At 38.5% G+C, this 19,911-nt stretch overlaps 1 protein-coding gene across 10 annotated transcripts in view; it reads right to left on the reverse strand.

Moving 5' to 3' along the window:
• GRIP1 (glutamate receptor interacting protein 1) overlaps positions 1 to 19,911 on the reverse strand; it is a 791,276-nt gene that overhangs the window by 471,568 nt on the left and 299,797 nt on the right. The gene's annotated exons all lie outside the window — the stretch shown is intronic.

Below are 19,911 nucleotides of genomic sequence, written 5' to 3' on the forward strand. Positions count from 1 at the left end.
TGCACCAAACTCTGTGATAAGGGCCTTCCCACTGATCTAATTTAATCTCCACAACAGACTACAAATATAACTGTTGTCTTCATTTTTCAGATGGGGATGCTGAAGATGCTTAGAAAAGTTAAGACATTTTGACAAGGTTATAAATCAATTAAACAGAGAAGCCAGGATTTCAATCTAGTTTTCACCCCAGAATCTGATATTAACCAAGGGGTAATACTGCTTCTTTGAATTTAATAGAACATCATCATATTTATATATGGAACTCTGGTGGCACAGTGGTTGTTACAGCTGCTAACCAAAAGGTCAGCAGTTCGAATCCACCAGTCATTTCTTGGAAACCCTATGGGGCAGTGGTAAATAGATGGGTTGTTCCCTGATCATTATAATATCATGGAAACAAATATATGAGTAGTTTATTTCTATGGTGTAGCCCAGTTTTTCTCAATTATTTATATTGGAAGGCTATCTTCAGTCAGCATCAGCATTTTCCTCTTGGCAGACACATGTAAGTAAAGTGGCTGTGCTTAGTGGCCTAAGAGTTATTCAACACCCAGAAAGATGACCTTGTAAACGTTACCACTTTAATGACACATCTTTATTTCCCCAGCAATGTTCCTGACAACATACGACAGGCAGTGTTACAGATTCATGGCCAATGCATCAATTTTACAATTTTCTTAAGTATCCACAAATATTTAAGATAAAGTTCACCAAGTAGAGTCTAAGGGACCACTCATACACTAAAGTGCTGAAAAGTGCTATTTTGAGTCTAACACAAATATTAAAAGGTATATTTAGATAAGATACATTTGATTTGGCAAAAGAGAGCTTGCTATAGGATTTGATTTTCCTCATTCTTTTTATATATCTAATTCATAGTAGTATGAGAAATTTAAGAAGTACAGGCTCATTATGCATTGCAAAGTGCATTTCCTTCCAATTCATTCATGTTGCAAGATTATTAAGGTTAATAGTAGAGTAAAAACGGTATTTTTCTTCCAAATAATTATCATAATTTTAAACTTACTATACACGGGTTGGATTGGAGGGATGGAACGGAAATATGGATAGCAGAAGGCCCCAAACTTAAGTCAAGGTTCCCTCTCATTTAATCTATAGTTAGTGGATAACTGCATCACATAAAATATAAGAGTGAGCATAAATTATCATTTCATTCAACTATCCACCAAAGATGATAAATATATGGCATGCTTTCTCTCACCCCCATGGTAGACATCGCTAACTAATCAGGGCTTGCTTTCCCACCAAGCATGGATTTCTCTGATCTCACAGTCTTTCTCAATACTAACATTGAGCACTTATTATGTATAAGGCACTGTACTACCTGATTTACACACATTATCTCATTTCATAGCCTCACAATATCCTGAATGAGATCGGTGCCATGAGCACCCCAAGAATTTTTTCTGTTTCGACCTTTAGCAAGGCTAAGACCAATGAACGTATTTCAGGAAAAAGCCTTTTTTTTTTTTTTTCCCTAAAAGCAATAACACGGTTATTCTGAGATCACATGTTAGTGATGTTGTTGTTAGGTGCCGCTGAGTCGATTCTGACTCATAGCGACCCTACAGGACAGGGTAGAACTGCCCCATAGGGTTTCCGAGGAGAGTATAGTGGATCTGAACTGCCGACCTTTTGGTTAGCAGCTGAGCTCTTAACCACTATGCCACCAGGGCTCCTCAGTGATGCTAGAGAAAGGATATATGCGTAAAGAACTGACCAGTCCATAGAGAAAAAAAAAAAAATTTTTTTTTTTTTTTTAAAGTAGGATTATTCCTACCTTCTGTGTTCTGGCTCTCTTTATAACACATCCTTACCAGTTACCTACCAGCTGCCGTTGAGTTGATCCTGACTCATAGTTTCTAAGCATATTCAACCTGTGTCAGAGAATAGAACTGTGTTCTTCAAGGTTTTCAATGGTTGATTTTTTGGAAGTAGACTGACAGGCCTTTCTTCTGAGGCACCTCTGGGTGAACTCAAACTTCAAACTTTTTGGTTACAAGCCAAGAGTTAATTGTTTGTACCAGTGAGGGACTCCCATAACACATCCTAAGAATAGGTTTTTTTTTTTTTTTAACTAGTTTCATAGCTCTAATGATTTATACAATTTAATACTAGCCAGCACAGACCTTGATGTCTAAATAAAAATCTAGATGTGAGAAAAGGAAAGCAGAATAAAAGTCGAGAACTGACTGAAGAAAAACGACTGAAGAGATGGAAATATTTCTGGCAGGAGAGGGTGAAAATTCACCATACCAAGATGTTCTCCTATCTACGTAGAATATTTGTAGAAGCAAAATTTAGTAAAAGTGATCCAGTCCAAAACTCTCTCCCCTACTCATTTGGGTTAGTAAAAAACAAAAACAAAAGCAAAATGAATAACTCGTACATAATAGCCTGGGTCACCAGGCAGTCACATTCCTTAAATGAGTGTTTTAAAAAAAGTAATTCGAGTGAAGGACACTAAGTTTTGGTATTGAGGGTATAGCCTTTGACCAGGATAAGGCGCAGGGATGTGAAGAAGTCTGGAGATTTGGAAAAAAGTCAAAATCCATTCTGAAGGATGGATATAATGACCATGTTTTGCAAAATAAAAATCAGCACTCATGGTAGAACAGAGAATTTTGAAGTGGCACAGTGGCTGAACACCTGAGACAAATGGCAGCCGTAAGTACTTTGTTGGTGGACAGGCCAGTGGGCAACAAGAGACTGTAGACCATTTTAGGTGGCAATTTAACTCTCATGCCCATCCAAGGCAGGATCAGTCAAGCTGCTTCTTTCTTCTCCTTCCTGGACCAAGCTCAGACATCGCTTATTCCTTATTATGTCCCCAGACGTGGACTGTGTTCTATGTTCCTCAGCATCCCTAGAGCTTCACACTACGTCTAGTGACGAGCACTCAAGATGAAAGATGGTGGAACAGTTTCCCTACCAAATGTCCTGTTGCAAGGTGCCACAGCAGGAAGGAGAGTGGCGAGAGCCTTGGTGAGCTGACTCCCCAGGAATGTACTTTCTCCCAGGGATCTTCCCAAGTGCAGGAAGAGGAGAACTTACAGTCAGGGCATGCTGAGCTGGGACCAGTTTACCTGGAACCACAGGGGGAAAATTACACCAAGGTCTCCTAATGACCTTTGGTTTTGCTATTGACCTCATACAATTTAATTTAATCACAATGGCAGACTCTTGATTGTATGTCCTCTCCTATTTTCTCTCTTCATGGAAGCAGACTATCACATCTTTCTCCTGAGGAGCAGCTGGTGGGTTCAAACCCCTGACCTTTTGGTTGTTAGCAGCCAAGAGCTTTAGCCACTGCGCTACCAGGGATCCTTCCTGGCCCCTCAGGTCTTATCTTTTAAATATCTGAAAATGGACTGGGGGGAGGGCAAAAGAAAACAACAACAATCTGTCATAAATCTGTGACTACAGCTTATCAGATTCAATTTTACACACCAGTGCTCAGATACCTAGTATTTGACCCCTGAATGATCCGTTCCAGCTGAGGCCAATTGCTATCCATGCACACACACCTGTGTTTCCTCTAAGTCAACCCATTAATAAGGCCTTGTTTACATGCTACAACTGCAGGCAGGTGAAGTGGATTCAGTCCTAAGGATGTGCTGTTAGTGATTAAACGTTTTGCAAAAACGTTTGGGAACCATTTTGCTTCTCTAGGACATACTTGCATTGCAAAACCTTTGGTTGTTGATTTTAAGCAATTATTTAGCATTTCCCTGCCACCAAAACAAGACGTGCCATCCTGTACATCATTAGGTCCACCACAAAGATAGCAAATGACATGAGCTAGAAAAAGTAGGATCATAAAGGGGACAGTGGAGTGTGTGTGCATCAGTGATTTGCCAGCCCACCATTCAGGCTCCCTTACGGTGGCAATAGCACCTTATTTCTCCTCTTGGAAACTACCCTTCCCCTGATCTCCGTGCATCTGACTTAGATGCCTGCTCCTGTCACTTTCCTCGGACTCCAGAAGTGAGTAGGTGACCCAGGACTGGTCAATTGGTGCATTTCTTTTCCCTGGCCACGGAGATGGGCATGTGTCACAAAACATACCAATAGAATCCATTCAGAACTATTTAAAAAGCAGAGCTGAGTGTTGGGGAAAAATGAGAGAAAAGATCCTACCGAGGACAACTCTGACATTTTTTGTTAAATAAATTATATGTTTTGTGTTAAAGCCAGTTTGAGTTGGCTTTCTGCAACATTTATTTTAAAGAGTCTAGATGAGGTAGAGGTCAGACTGTTGGAACTGTATTTCTTTTGATTTACGGTAGTTGAACATTAAGGTGTAATATGAATGTGGCACGCAGCCTCTGATGACCCCAATGATTCTGGCCTCCCAGTACTCATGCTCCTGTGTAATCCTCTCCGCTTGAAATGTGGGTAGACCCAGTGACTCTCTTCTAGTAAAGAGAATACAGCAAAAGTGATGGGAGGTTACTTCCAAGATCAGGTTACAAAGAGGCTTCCCTCTTGTTTGCCCTTTGTTGCTCTGTCCTGGCTCATTAGCTCTGAGGAGGGCCAGATGCCAAGCTCGAGCTGCCCAATGCAGAGGCCCAAATGGCAAAGAACTGATGTTTCTTTGCCATTTGTCAGGGGACCTGAGACCTGCCTACAGCCACATGAGTGAGCTTGGGAGAGGAACCTCCTGCCGTCTAGCGCTGAGGTTCAGCCCCAGCCTAAAACTTGATTGCAGCCTTGTGAGAGATGGTGAGCCAAATGACCAGCTAAGCTGCACCTAGATTCCTGACCCTCAGAAACTGTGAGATAACAAATGTCTGTTGGTTTAAGCTGCTAATTTTGGGGGTAATTTGTTATGCAGCAATGATGGAATGAACCCCATACAGATTTTGTAAAAATGATGCACTTATCCTTTGCCTCCTATGTTTTCCATGACAACTCCCAGTAAAAAAAATACCTTACTTATAAAACTTTAAAATACAGTTTCAATATTTTTAAGCGAGAACATAATTAAGTGGATAAGTATTGTATTTGAATAGTAAGATTCTTTAAGTGAGAGACTGGCATAGCAGAAATCCTATTCTAGTCCAGACTAATCTATTCTACAAATACACATTGAGCACCTGCTACATTCCAGACACAGGGGGATGACAGGACAGGGTAGCTTATTTGAAAGAGCTCAAAGTCTATTCAGGAGAGGAACCAAGCTCATGAGATTTGGAAAGAGACAAATCAAGAGGAACACCCTACACGGCATTGTGTGACCCTGGGCAGCCACTTAACCTTTCTGTGCTTTTGTTTTCTCATATACAAAATGGGGAATAACAATAATAGCAGCTAATTTACCAACTTAGAACACTGCTAGAAGGACCACATAGAAAATGTTTATAAAAGCACTGTAAAAATATAATTACTACAATGCTTATTACCAAAATTATAATATATAGGCTTTCCTTTAGAAAGAGGTAAGGATGATCCATAATTATTTTGCTGCTTACTTACATGTGAAAATTTTTGTTCTATAAACTATTTAAATGTGTCCCTAAATTTGAAATTTGCAAATTTGACCTGTCTTGATCACTTCTTTCAAAAACATGTAGTCTGAATTACTTCTCCCCTGAATTTAAATGTCTCATACAGCTGCTAACCAAAAGGCTGGCAGTTTGAATCCACCAGGCACTCCTTGGAAACCATATGGGGCAGTTCTACTCTGTCCTACAGGGTTGCTATAAGTTGGAATCAACTCGATGGCAATGGGTTTAGGGGTTTATACTTTCATCTTAGTTTACTCTCTGTGAAAAGACAGGGTAATTGCTTACAGAAAAACTGAGTGAAAATTAACAAAGAAAATGCAAACTGTAGTCATTTGGATCAATTAATAACTTTTGTAAGCAAAAAGCTTTCTGTTCTCTGAAAAAGAATTTTCTTTGATGGTAAATTTTAAGCAGTGTTTAGAGCTACCATTTAGAATGAATTAACTGTTTTCATTACTTCTATTGCGTTTCTCCACTAAGCTTCCTCTAGTATACTTTGATTCATTAGATCAGCATTTTGAGGTCACTGAAAAACACACTTTATTTTTCTTATTTTCAATATGCCACCATACTTCATTGTTCTAGCCCAAATAGCAGGGCCATTAAAAAAAATGCACAGGGAAGAATAACTGATTCCATTTTAGGGAAAAGATATCAACAGTAAACTGCATTGGACTGAGCAACCAATGACTACTGAATTCTAGACTCCAAGCTAATATTTCTAGTTACAGAGATCCTTGAGACTCAAGTTACCCACTTTGCTTTTAATGAACAAGGTCAAAATCATGAATTGAAATACCATGACACTAATAGAATACTGTACCTCAGAAAAATTTCAGCCTCAAGGCATCATAAACTGCCAAGTATCTTTCCAGAAGGCCTAAATATTAATATATACATCAAAGTTGAAGATAGATATGTCCCTTGGAATCCACTATTCTAGTTGTCTATAGTTTGGTGTGAAATAAAATAAAATAAAACATTTATTAAGCTCTAACTATGGACTAGGCTAGATGCAGAGGGAATAGGAAGATGAAGCACAAAGTAGATGAAGTAGATAAAATGTAATTGAAAAACTTAGAGAATGTAGAGGGTGAGGAATGATTTTGAAGATTCTAGTTTGGACAAGTTTTTAGAGGGCAATGCCTTTAACTAAAAAAGAGAGCAAGAGAGAGAAGGAAGGTAGAGCCAACCTGTTTAGGGAAGGATATAAAACAACTGAGTTCAGTGTAGGTAGTGCTGAGATACAGGGTGGTGGAGCATTTAGATGGTGGAGCAGTTGGAAATAGGGATCAGAGCTCATGTGTGACATCTGAACTACAAAGCAGAGGGTGTGAGAGATTGTCCAGTAAAAATTTACAGAGTGAGAATACAAAAAGGACAAGACTGAACTCCAGGGAACTCAAGAGTTAAAGGGAGGGGGGAAAGAAAAGGTGATCACAAAAGGGGAGGAGAAGCAGGAAGAAGACGGGTCAGAAGAGCCAAAAGAAGAACTTAAAGACCAAAATGATGGCCACTTGTCAAATACCACAGAAAAGTCAACCAAGTTCAGGAATTTTTAAAGGCCATTAAATTTAGAATCAGGTGGTCACTGATGCTCTCTGCTAGATCATTTTCAGTGACACGGTGGGTACAGAATCCAGAGAGCCATGAGTCATGCTTCAATCAGTCTAATATTAATTGAGCACTTTCTTTGCATTTTGGGGGAGGGAAAGTACAAGCTATATATATAGAATTTTTTTGTAAAAGAAATTTGGGGCCTAGCGGGGCAGGTGAGGTAGGGAAAGAAGAGTCAGGAGAACTTAGAAGTAGTCCATGTCTTCAGTTAAGAGTGTGTTTAGGAAGGGGAGGTGCAGGTTGGAACTTCAGAAGAGGTAAAATTTGGGAATCAATGTTCAGGGAAAGGGAGAGAGAGTGACTGGAGATAAAGTCAAAAGATTGATGACTAGTGCTAAAAGCCCAGCTGAGGCTAGAACTTAGAAATTTGTACCACAGCCAGCCATCATGGTTATACATTCTTTTTCTTCCAGTAATGTCAGAAGACTGAGATCAAGAGTGAAGACCCCAGATGAGTTGGTGGAGCTAAGGTCAAGCATTGACAGCTCATGAGGCTTAATTCCAGGGGATGCCTGGTGGTTCAGCGAGGATTTGGCTGTCTAATGAAAGAAGGCAAAGACATTCCGACAGGTGGAGAGAATGGGTAGAAACTCAAGGGCCTGATGAGTTTAACCTTCAGGTTTAGAGGGAGTGATGGTGAAGGAGAGGTAGAAAAAGCGGATTTCACGGGATTTCTAATGAGAAAAAGGATTTAAAAAATAGAGAACCTGATGAAATTAAAAGTTACCAAGTGCCTTAACAAAGCAAAAAAACTGATTCTACATTTTAAAAAATGATACACTCAGTGTAACTTTTCTCTACAAAGCTTAATTAAGATTGGCAGTTTGCTCTTAAAATTAAATAATTCCAAGTAATATCAGGTCATTTCTCAGCCTTGCAATTACATTTCAAACTAAGAAATGCCTATTCAGTTAATAAATACTGCAATTGCTGATTATTTGGGAATCTTACAGTTTAAGAAGGAAAAATAAAAAAGTAAAAAATAAAATCCTTCCAAATGCATAAAGAGCTAAATATCCGAGGCAATTAAGAAACTCCATGTAAAACACAAGAACAAAACCAAACTCAAACTGGGTAATGCAAATGATGTAACCTGACACTAGCAGTTCCTTAACCACTGGTCAAGATTCAGAATAGTGTCCATTCTTAAAAGATTTATGCTTTGTAGTAAATAATTTCACTCCTCTTGAGAAATAAGTCCTATCAGTAAATGTGATATATGGGTATTTATTTTCCTGGGGGGAGGGGGGGGAAGGAAGGGAGATAGGATTCAAGTGTGACTTAGTAATGGAGAATATAAATAAATAAAATTAGGTCCTATATCATTTTTCAGTTCTCATGAATTCTAGTATTTATGTAGAGCCATAAGAGAACTCTGTTTTTATGACAGATTTATACCCATATTTGTTTACAGAGATGCATTGGTTTTATACTGTTTTACCTTTTAATAGCTTGAGTTTTAGGTATTACAGATACAACATGTATTCATAATCAGATATTCAGACGGCCCCATGTGACAGCACAGTCTCACAGCCCTCCTGTTCTCTCAGCTCTACGTTGCTGAGGGATTTTCAACAGGGCTTGGTCAAGTGCCCCACTCTAAACTGGAACTGTTTGTTCACCTTCGTGACAGTAAGTCTTCTTCTAGTCCAAATATTCTGTGAGTTATATATATCAGTTCTTGATTTCAGATTCAGCGAAAACAAAATAAAAATTACACTAGAATGTAAGGCCAACTGTCCTGCTCAAAGCACAACTGGGTTCAAAGTAATTGAATGAACAAGACTGAGAAGAAAACTTCTCTCATCACAAAGAATGTTCTGTCATAAAAGCAGCTGCCTTTGCTGCTTTTTCTACCTTTAGAGTCATGGAATTATATCCGAGATGACTAAGAAGTTTGTCAACCTGTCAAGGGGTTCAAGTTCCGCTCATTAAGGCACCCTTGAACGACAACGTGGGGAGGAGTGCACACCAGCACTGCAGCTGGGAGAGGTGAAGCACTTGGCATAACTCTCGGCATACAAGGAGTGCTTTATGAATATTTGCTGATAATTGGGATGTTTAATTAAGCTCTTTTGGACCCAGTTTTATCTGGAAAATAAAGATAATGATACCTGTGTCATAGAGTTGTTGTAAGAATTGAATGAGATAATGGAAACAAAGTGCTTAGCAGAGGGCCCAGCATGCACTAATCTCAGAAGGCCAAGCATCACGAACCTGGTAACTTGCCCAGTGCCACAAAGCTGGTACGTGAATAACCCTAGCTCAGGGCCTTCTACATAGCAGGTGCTCAATAATTGTGTGTTGAATAAGAGAAGCAGATCTATAAACTGTTATAAAATACAAATGTTTCCTTTCTTCCTTCAGTTTTCATTGCATTTAGATTCTCTAAAAATATGTTGTAAGAATTGTGTTCTCCTACCACATAGCCCAGAAATTCTACTCCTAGGTATATGCCCAAGAGACTTGAAAACAGTGACGCAACCAGACAATGTTCACTGGCTATTCACAATAGCCAAAAGGTGGGAACGACCTAAGTGTCCATCAGCAAATGAATGGATAAATAAAATGTGGTGCACATACACATATATATACACACACACACACACACAGTGGAATATTACTCAGCCATAAAGCCACTAAGAGAAATGAATTCCTGATATATGCTACAACATGGATGAACCCTGCAAACATTACGCTGAGTGATGTAAGTCAATCAATATTGTATGATCTCACTTATATGAAATATCTCTTGGTGGTGGTGGTGCTGTTCAGATGATTTTCGACTCAGGGTGACCCTATGTGACAAAGCAGAACTGCTCCATAGGATTTTCTAGGATGTAATATTTTTTTTAATCTTTATAGAAGTAGATCTCCAGGCCTTTCTCTCATGGAGCTGCTGGATGTGTTCAAACCACCGACCTTTTGGTTAGCAGCTGAGTGCTTAACAGCTGCCCCACCAGGGCTCCTTATAAAGTATCTAGAAGAAGCAAATGTATAGAGACCAAAGTTTTTTAGTGGTTACCAGAGGTGGGAAAGAGAGAGAATGGGGGAGTTATTGTTTAGAAAGCACTGAGCTTCTGCCTATGGTGACGGAAAATTTGGCAGTGGATATTGGTGATGACTACACAACATGATTATGGTAATGTAATGTAATTGGTGTCACTAAATTATACACATGAAAACACTGAATTGGCAAATTTTGTGTTACATCTATTTCTACAAAAAGAACAACAACAAAAGAGTTGTGTTCTTTTATGCTACATAGAATAGTAGGAGGTGAAGGGGAAAAATTAATTCTTACAGCCAAAGAATACTGTTTTCTAAACTTCCCAATCACTTCAGATAAATGCCTATATAAAGATAGGTTTTTTGTTTGTTTGTTTGTTTTGTTTTTCATGGTTGGCTTATGGGAACTGATCTCCTCCCTCACAGCTGTTCAAGCCAGAAACATCCACTGAGGGCCCAGATTGTGTCAGGCAGCCAGGTACTGGATGTTTCTGGCTGCCCATTTGAGGGCTACTAAAAAATAAAAATACCTTACACATATTCATTTGAGTGTCTATCCCCTTATTTTTTTTCTTTTTAATAATTTAGTGATTTTTGGCAAATTTACAGAGTTGTACAACCACCACCAGAGTCTTCTAGAACATTTCCATCTTACTATAAGGAAACCTCATGCAGCCTATACATGGCTTTCTTGGTCTGGCTTTTCTTTTTTTAACTTAGCATAATATTTTTGAGGTTCATCCATGTTGTTGCATGTATCAGTCCCTCTATTTCAAAACTTATTTAGAAAAAGCCTTGTCTCTAAGAGGCCATAACTGAATGTCCAACACTAATAAAAATCCCACTTTTGAATCCTAACACCTTCTTTGAGTTGCATTTTCCATTTGCACAATGAACTAACATTTAATCTTCTATCTCATCATTATAAGAAATTAATCAAATGGATAATCCATTCATATATTCATTGCAAATTCCCTTATTAAAATATTCACGAGATTGATTATTTTATTTATTGGAACATATCACCATGTGAACTATATGCTTAATCATTATCCTGGTTTGGCCCCAAGAAGAGTCAGCATAAAACTGTTAGTCAAAAGAATTTTCCATGCCAAGTTCATCTATTTCCATGATTTCATCCACCAAATCTGTACACATGAATTAAAATCTCTGAGCCCTGTCCACTCTACATAACTCCACCTTCCATGTTTCAAGCTGCCTCCGGTGTAATGAATTATTTAACATGGCCTTTCTAGCCATGGTCTTTTAATTCCCACCCAAGTGATTGGGCAGGACTGTGTGATAGGGTAATTTTGGCCTATCAAAGCCTTCAGAAAGTTTTGCCTTCCCGGTAGGTTTGAAATGGGCCAACCCAGGGGCAAGAAAGGGAAGAGCCCACCACCACCAAGGAAGTGCAGACCCACAGGAGAGACCCGCAGGAGATGGCACAGTGGGCTTCCTGGCACACAGAGGGAGAAAGTGAGTGCCTTTGGGCAGAGACTGAGGGCCAAGGAGAGGCGAGCCTGCGAGCATGGCTAGGAAGATGCTGTCCTGATGGAAGAACTGTATCCCGAGTCTTCCTGAGCCTGAATTGTAACTTGTTACTTCCCTAATAAACCCCATAATCGTGAGTATTGTCTGTGCTTTCTGTGTGGCCATTGCAATGAATTATCGAGCCCAGCAGAGAAGCAGAGATTGTCCTGGGAGGGACAATTGGTGTTAGAATTGGTAAAGATGGCAGAGAGAGAAGGCATGTCTAACCCTTGCCTCACAGGAATCAGCCTTGGGCTGTTGATCTTGATTCTCCTTCCTCCTTGTGAAGTTAGAGGAGGTCAGACACTGCCCTCATGTCATTTTTACTCTGCCTCCTAACAATTCTCTCTGGACATCCCATTGGCAACTCCAACTCAGTATGTTGAATATCTTCCTTCTGTTCGAATCCATGCCTTTCCACTACTGCCATATTTATCATTTTATTTATGTCTCTTCCTCTAATCCCTTTTACACACTATTATCAAACTAATTTTCCCAAGGTATAGCTCTTTTCTGGTTACACATCTACTAAAAAAAGCCTACATTATTGCCCACACAATAAATTTAAACTCCTTAACCTCCGATTCAAAACCCTTCAGTATGCTTTACCTAACACCTTTATAAATAAGGCTTTCTTTTACTAATGTTTTATTAAGTGCTCAGTATGGGCACTAAGTACTGTATTATGTTATTTATTTCACAATAGCCCTGTAGGTAGTTATTTACCCCATTTCACACATAAAGAAACTGAGGTACAGGAAGGTTTATTTGCCAAGGTCACCTACCTATCAAAGGAGGGAGCCAGGATTCAAACTTGGGTAGTCTTATCCGGGTGCCATACCCTTAACCAGCATGATACAACTGCCTCTGTGAAAACAGATACTGCCTTACAGGAAAGAAAGGGTGTTGTTTTTGATCTCACAAATACCTACATGTGTTATATATGTGCAGTGTATGTGTATTGTGTATATACACACCCTCCCATGAGTCCTTTGGTATTCTAAAGCACCCACTTTCAGGGTATATACTGATAAAGAATAATTGTCTTAGATCCATCCAAACCCTCTTCTAATTCAGTTGTAAGACACTGATGGCAGAATCCTGGTAAGATGTGGTAAGAAGTTGTGTGGCCCTCTTTAAAATGAGATTTAACTCTCAATACAAAGTTAGGGCACAGAATGTTAATTGCATATCGGATATGCTGCTAAGTGAAATTCTCTGCTCAAGTTTCCTCATTAGCCATTCCCTTTCTTCAGCTGCTTTGGGTATGTTCTGTCCTCAGACGCACAGCTCTATAGACTTTCTGGGTCTCGGGCGCTCTGTACTGGGATGGAAGGACCTTATCAAACACCTAATGCAGTGCCCTAATTTTACAAATAGAAAACAAATGGAGATCCAAGTGATTCATCCAAAGGCACACAGGTTCCTTAGTCGCATTAAGAGAATTATAATTTTGAAGGGCAGGAACTTTAATTGAAGGAATCTAATTTCCATCTCCGGCACTTTTTTCTATCAAACAAAAATAGCCAAAGATTTATGCTTTTTAAATCAAAACATGAGTTTCTATACTGACTCTGGCCCTTTCTATGTGAATTTTAACTTGGGCAGCTCTAGAGAACTCAAAGACTGGAACAATAGAGACAGCAATACTCTAAGGGCTCTCTTAATCTTTGATCTCCACCTCTTTTGCATATTAGTTTGATTCTGTCCCACTCCAGACTAGTTTTCCCCATGCAGTTGAGGGCACTGGTTTATATTTGCCATCTCCTGGAGAGGCATTCTGATTTACCTAGCCATTCCCAGACCAATCACCATGGCCAGGGGAATGGTGTACTATAATCATGTCTGCTTTGATCAATCAAGGATAGCAGAATTGGAGTGGAAATGGGTATTTTAAATATTAGGGCTGCTCTTCCCAGGAAAAAAAGAGAGAAATACAGGGCAGACAAATAGATGTCCACTAGGTCATGCAAACAGAAAGCACTGGAATCTATTTTTAATCAAATACATGGAAGGTTTGGTGACTTTTTAGAAATAAACAAAAAAGAAAAAAACAGAAATAAAAATTACCACATGGATGTGGGCCCAAGAAACAGCTCTTCTGGGTTTGTATAGTTAAAACAAAAATAGCATTGAAGGAATTACTCACCTCCACATGCCATATGTTACATCACTATAAGAATAATGTGAATAGAGAGAAGGCATGAAATCTTATGGCACTTTAAATTCAACAGAATCTATACTTATGGGGTTGAGATACAGGTTTTGAGCATATATATATATATATATATATATATATATATTATTGTGCTTTAAATGAAAGTTTATAGCTCAAGTTAGTTTCTCATACAAAAATTTATACACATATTGTTATGTGTCCCTAGTCGCTCTCCCTACAATGTGACAGCACACTCCTCCTCCCACTCTGGATTTCCCGTGTCCATTCAACCAGCTCCTGTCCCTTTCTGCATTCTCATCTCACCCATTTAGTCTCATGTATCTACTTGAACTAAGAAGTACACTCTTCACGGGTATCATTTTCTGTCTTATAGTTCAGTATGATCTTTGTCTGAAGAGCTGGATTTTTGAGCATATATTTTATTGGTTGGAATGTGCAAGCAACTTAATACATAATTTAGAATCTTGCTTAAAATAGGCATAGGTTTATTCAGTGACTTGCCTTGTCTGAAAGTGAATGTGTTCACACCGAAAGGATGTAAGCAAAAGCTGCGTGTCCTTATATCAGAGATGCTGAGGAAGGACTTCCTGTACTGGACAGCAGACTTTGCTGATTGAATTCCAAGGTTTCTCCTAATTCTAATATTCCCTGATAGAATTATGCTATTTTCAGTCCCCTGAAGGAATATTCATTCACAAAGACAGCTGTATTGCAGACCACAGAGCAAATGGGAGGTGATGCAGAGGGCGCTGGTCTTTTGAGTCACTGACAATCACTGTTATTAACAACATCTATAAATAAGATGGAACCCTGGTGGTGCAGTGGTTAGGAACTACAGCTGCTAACCACAAGGTCAGCAGTTTGAATCTACCAGTCGTTCCTTGGAAACCCTATGGGGCGGTTCTACTCCGTCCTTTAGAGTCTCTATGAGTCAGAATCGACTTGATGGCAACGAGTATATAAATAAGATACAACATGTTAATCTGACTTGCACAAATTACATTAGGAGTTAGTTTTTGTTCAAGAGTTTAAGATGGCCCACTGTTCAAAGGAATAAAGCTACCTACAAGAGAAATTAACAGTTCTGATTCATATGTAGATGGACACCTCCCCCAACACACACACCCTGGACTTTAAATATCACCAGAAGAGTTATCAGAAAGCTAAGTGATGAGTATGGAATAGAGGGGGGAGACCAGACCCTACTAGGAGGTCTGCTGCTAGTCTCAGTTTCACAATAATCAGTGGGGCTTGGATAAGTCACTTAACTTGCTTGTTGTATCTTAGCTGACCGATCTAAAAATATGCAGGTTGAACAAAGTGAGTTCCAAGGTCCCTTTCAACTCTAATATTCCTTTAAATTATTCCATGTAGAAAAAGAACAAAAAATAAAAATACACCTTGAGATAAAGTTGGTGACACAAAATACCATGGACAAATGGAACATGTTACCCAATTGATTTTCAACAAAATAAATAAACTGTGGATGGAAAGCAATTATTGGGAAAGAAAATGATGCACTGTAGCCATAAAGCAAGCAAGTTTGCCCTATTTCTGTACAATCAATGTTTCTTCTAATTTATCTGGGATTTCTCGAGTCAAAGTAAGTACAGCTAAGGTTTGAATCATCCAGGATCTCACATCCAAGACATTTACCTGTCAGTTTGATGACCACTATTTTTAACATAGAAATAAATGGTGTGTGTGCTTGAGCGCCGGTGAGGTAAGGGTAGCCTATGAAATGTGCTTCCCTCTCTCCTCTCCCCCCCTTCCCCCACCTTCCCTCCTTCCCCATAGGCTAAGGAAAGTAACAGCCCCTTTGACTGTGAGTTCAGCTTTTGTACACTTTATAGGAAGGGCCTACCATTTTTCCAAAGTATAAGTCAAGGTCCCACTCCATTCTTTTGGCACACTTAGGAGGAAAAAAAAAAAAACACACTTAGGAGGAGACAATCCTAATTACATGTCAGTTCCCTGAACATACAAAGACCAATCTATTTAAAGGAAGGAGTACGAAAAATTACACCTGTTACCTACAACACTTAAAAATTCTCACAATATGAACAGGCAGCACCAAAAACATTTTTCCCCTCTAAAAAAGTGTTAGGGTGTTTTTTCATGAAATAAAAAATAAAAACGAAACAGATAACAGGATATGAAGCACCCCCTTAAAATGCAGTTTGAACATTTAGGGTTCTTTAAAGGATGATTGGCCTAACTACGGATTTTAAATGCATATATTGTTGAATGAAATATCTTAGTGATGTTTTTATACACACACACACACCCATGCACAATACTCCAAAAGTACTGCTCAACGTCTATTAAAATAGCCAAATAACGACAACAAAAAAAAACTCACTAATAAAATAATCTGTAAATACAAATGACCCTTTGTCAAGAGGTCTAAACCATACTCATGCCCCCCTCCCTTTCTTTAGTACCCCTCAATGACCTCAGCAGAAGGGTTAATGGTCACTAATGACTGCACTGAGCAGCTGCCACACACAGCTTTTCTCCTGCCTGGTGAGTCAGGATGTAAGCTGAGAAGAGCAGTTACCATGGAGGAGTCCAGGCCTAATTCAACACCATTACACATGTGCAAAAGGTGCCAGGGTCATAAGTGAAAGTGGCTCACATATCTTCATTCATCAGAGATAAACAAATCCCTCCTTCCCAAGTAATTCAATAGCCTTCCCTGCATGCACCTTGACGGGCCAGGATTTCTATCCTGGATAATAACAGTGATAAGAATGCTTGTAAAATATGCACTCCCAGTACGTTTTATAAATTGAATATTATCCAGTGTGGTTAAATAAAAAATAGATAATAATTTTATTTTTTTTTATACAACAGGGACAGAGGGCTTATTTTTTGTATGATAGATTGATTAAAATATAACCTGCAGGGCCTTGAAAAGGCATTGCTGTAACACTGCACTTAGTGAAAAATGAAAAATAACATCAAACATAATAAAATGGAATTTGTGGCTTTTTATCTAGCTTTTTGTTACACTCAAGCTTATGAATCAGTTTTGTCATTAACACAAGCTATTATTCTTAGGGAAAAATACCAGATGAATCATCTCTGTGAGAATTTCAAAGCATAAGTGGTGCTTCTTGGTGGATAGGATTAAATAAAAGATGAAGTCTAGGATTTTCCAACGCGTGCAGAATTTCATAGGTTTATCAAAATTCTCCAAACCCTTTAATATTCAAAGATAGATTTATAACATTAAATAAGAATCTCCATACTGACAATTCCTGCCAGAAAAAAACAATTCCCTCGGGATATTCCGGTGAATTTTTTGGTTCAAATCTCAGTTAAAATCCTTCAGTCAATACCTTTATCTGAATTGTTTTAGAAGTTAAGTTTAAAATCTCTAGCTCTAGACCTGGAAAAATCTTTACAAATAAAGCCATTCTGTGTTACATTTTAGGAAACTAAGGCCCAGCAAAGTTTGGTGATTTTCCCAAGGCACTTGCATAATTTATTTAAAGTTTTACTCTATTTTATAAAAAGGTAGATGAGAGACGAAAAGCGGTTTTTAAGAAATCAAAGACAGTCATTCCCACGGACACATGACATCAAGACAACATAAAGTCGGGGATGATTTATAATCAGTCTATCATCATCATCATCTATTATTATTACTAAACCTCAGTTTTGATGCAGTTACAGAAAAGTCGTCCATTTTTAGAGTAACATCTCTTTCATAGCATCTGACCCTATGGACAAGGAGCCCTGGTGGTGCAGTGGTAAAGCACTTGGCTGCTAACTGAAATACTGGCAGTTCAAACTCACCAGGGCCTCCACAGGAAAAAGATGTGGCAGTCTGCTTCCATAAAGACTTACAGCCTTGGAAACCGATGGGGCAGTTCTACTCTGTCCTACAGGGTCACTATCAGTCAAAATCGATGGCAAGGGTTAAAGTCCCTGTGGTAATCTGAACCGTTAGACACATTGACAAGACCTGGAGTTAAGCTTCTTTCAAGAGCAAAATAAACACTACAGAATAGGAAAGACTTCTGGTTTGTTAGATCTTTAGCACCATTAACTAAGATGTAACTAAGATGTAAATTTCACTAACTTTTGAGCCTGAAGGTAAATAGTTTTTCTAAGTCATTTGGGGAAACACACAGGGCATAAAGAGAGCGATTTTCTCTACACTTGCAAATTATGGCAAAGACTAATTAAAATAGATATGCAGTAGATGTAATTGAATTCAACCAAATTACACATTTGAGAGGATTGGTTTTAAAGATTAATGAGCATCACTCATTAATCCATTCTGTAGCTGTACAATACGTGATGCTTCCCCTTCCGAATTCAGAAGAGTCCTGAAGCTTAAGTCAAAGGATGTACTGTTACATGATGTGTCTCCTTTAAAAGCCCTGACTACTGGACATTTGATGAAATACCAAATCCCAAGTGCCTGAGTCCACTGCAACACACTGTTTATTAGGGAGCAGCCTGAAGTTGCAGTATGCATCTAACTCCACAAAGTTACGTATTACATAATGGGTGCTTTCTGATAAAGCACAGTGGAAGAGCAAATGGCTTTTGACGTTTAACACCTTATCCTTAGCATGACCTTGACAAATCAGATGTTAAAACATGCTTCTCTTTGAGTTTCTGCACTTGATGTGTAGCTATACCATCCTCCTCACTCTAGTTTGGGGAAATTTCTTCGATACTTCCATAAATATTTCTCCTTGTAGGCACATTTTGTCAACTTACAAAGTATTCCTATTGTTTTTAATCTTACCAGAACTTGAATGATACAGGCATTTGAGAGATACCATTTGATTTTATTTGTACAAAGATATATCAATACAAACCTGAGAAAGTATGAATTTGACTCGTTTTAGCAACTGCAAGAAATCTGTACCATGAACACCAATCTAATTAAAAGTTTCTATGCTTTTTTCCCCTAATCTCCAAGTGTTCAGAATTAAGGACACAGGCTGACAGTATTTTTTGAGGCGACACAAATCTTAGTTAAATTCTTGAATATATCATGGAAACTAAATTTAGGAAACCTAGGCTGTCACTACATTAGAACAGGTTATTCATGTAAAAGGATTATAAAAGGAAAATATCCCTAAAACGCTGAGATTACTCAATAACAGGGTATTATTCAAGCAATGTCAAAGAATTACAATTTCGCATTATGTATTATTGCCACCACATGAATTTTCAGCCCTCAGCTTTCATCCATCTCAACAGAATTTCTGGCATCTAGAATTCTCATAGATTTCAATATCACAGAAATTGAACCTAAATTATTTATTAGTCAACTCACAGAGGTGGTAAACGCAACACATTCACAGTTAGACATCAAATGGCCAAGAATTATAACTGAAATACAAGTTTATAAGAATCCTTATTCAAGAAAATAAAACATAGTTATTATCTTTTTTTAAATGGAGACCATATGTAACTCTCAGTTCCCCCCACTTAGGGCACATCATAAACTCGGTGATCTCTGTATGTAGCTGCTTTCTCGCTGCAGCCTTAGGCATTTCTGGGCATTTTAAATCCACTGGGACAAGTCTAAACCTCACCAGGAACATAAAGCACTGACAGGTACAAGAAAAATTCTAGGTCTTTGCTATTTATAAGCAAATTTACAAATGTCTCAATATGTATATATTATTTTATTCTACAAGTATTGCTGCTTCTAGCTGACAGCAAATAAGAGCTCCTTAATAAAAAAATTATGAACATGCATCAGAGAAGAGCATTTGCACTTCCTTGTACAAATAACACCTCGGATTAAACACAGACAGCCGTCTACAAGTCTGTATCACGGAGCATTAGTCATCAGCATCTACTTGAACATGAACAAGGATTTCTTCCAAATGAGCTAGCCTTCCTTTTTCCGAAAGAAAAGAACAATTATTTAAAAACAACTACAACAGAGCATATTCTAACCACCTACTACACCGACTTGCAAGAGAAAGTACTTTTCTGACTGGCTTATTAAATGATAACATAATCAATTAATTGCGCCTAAAATAGTAATCATGAGTATTAGCT

The sequence above is a fragment of the Elephas maximus genome, chromosome 4 (assembly GCF_024166365.1).
Source record: "Elephas maximus indicus isolate mEleMax1 chromosome 4, mEleMax1 primary haplotype, whole genome shotgun sequence".
Lineage (NCBI taxonomy): Eukaryota > Metazoa > Chordata > Mammalia > Proboscidea > Elephantidae > Elephas > Elephas maximus.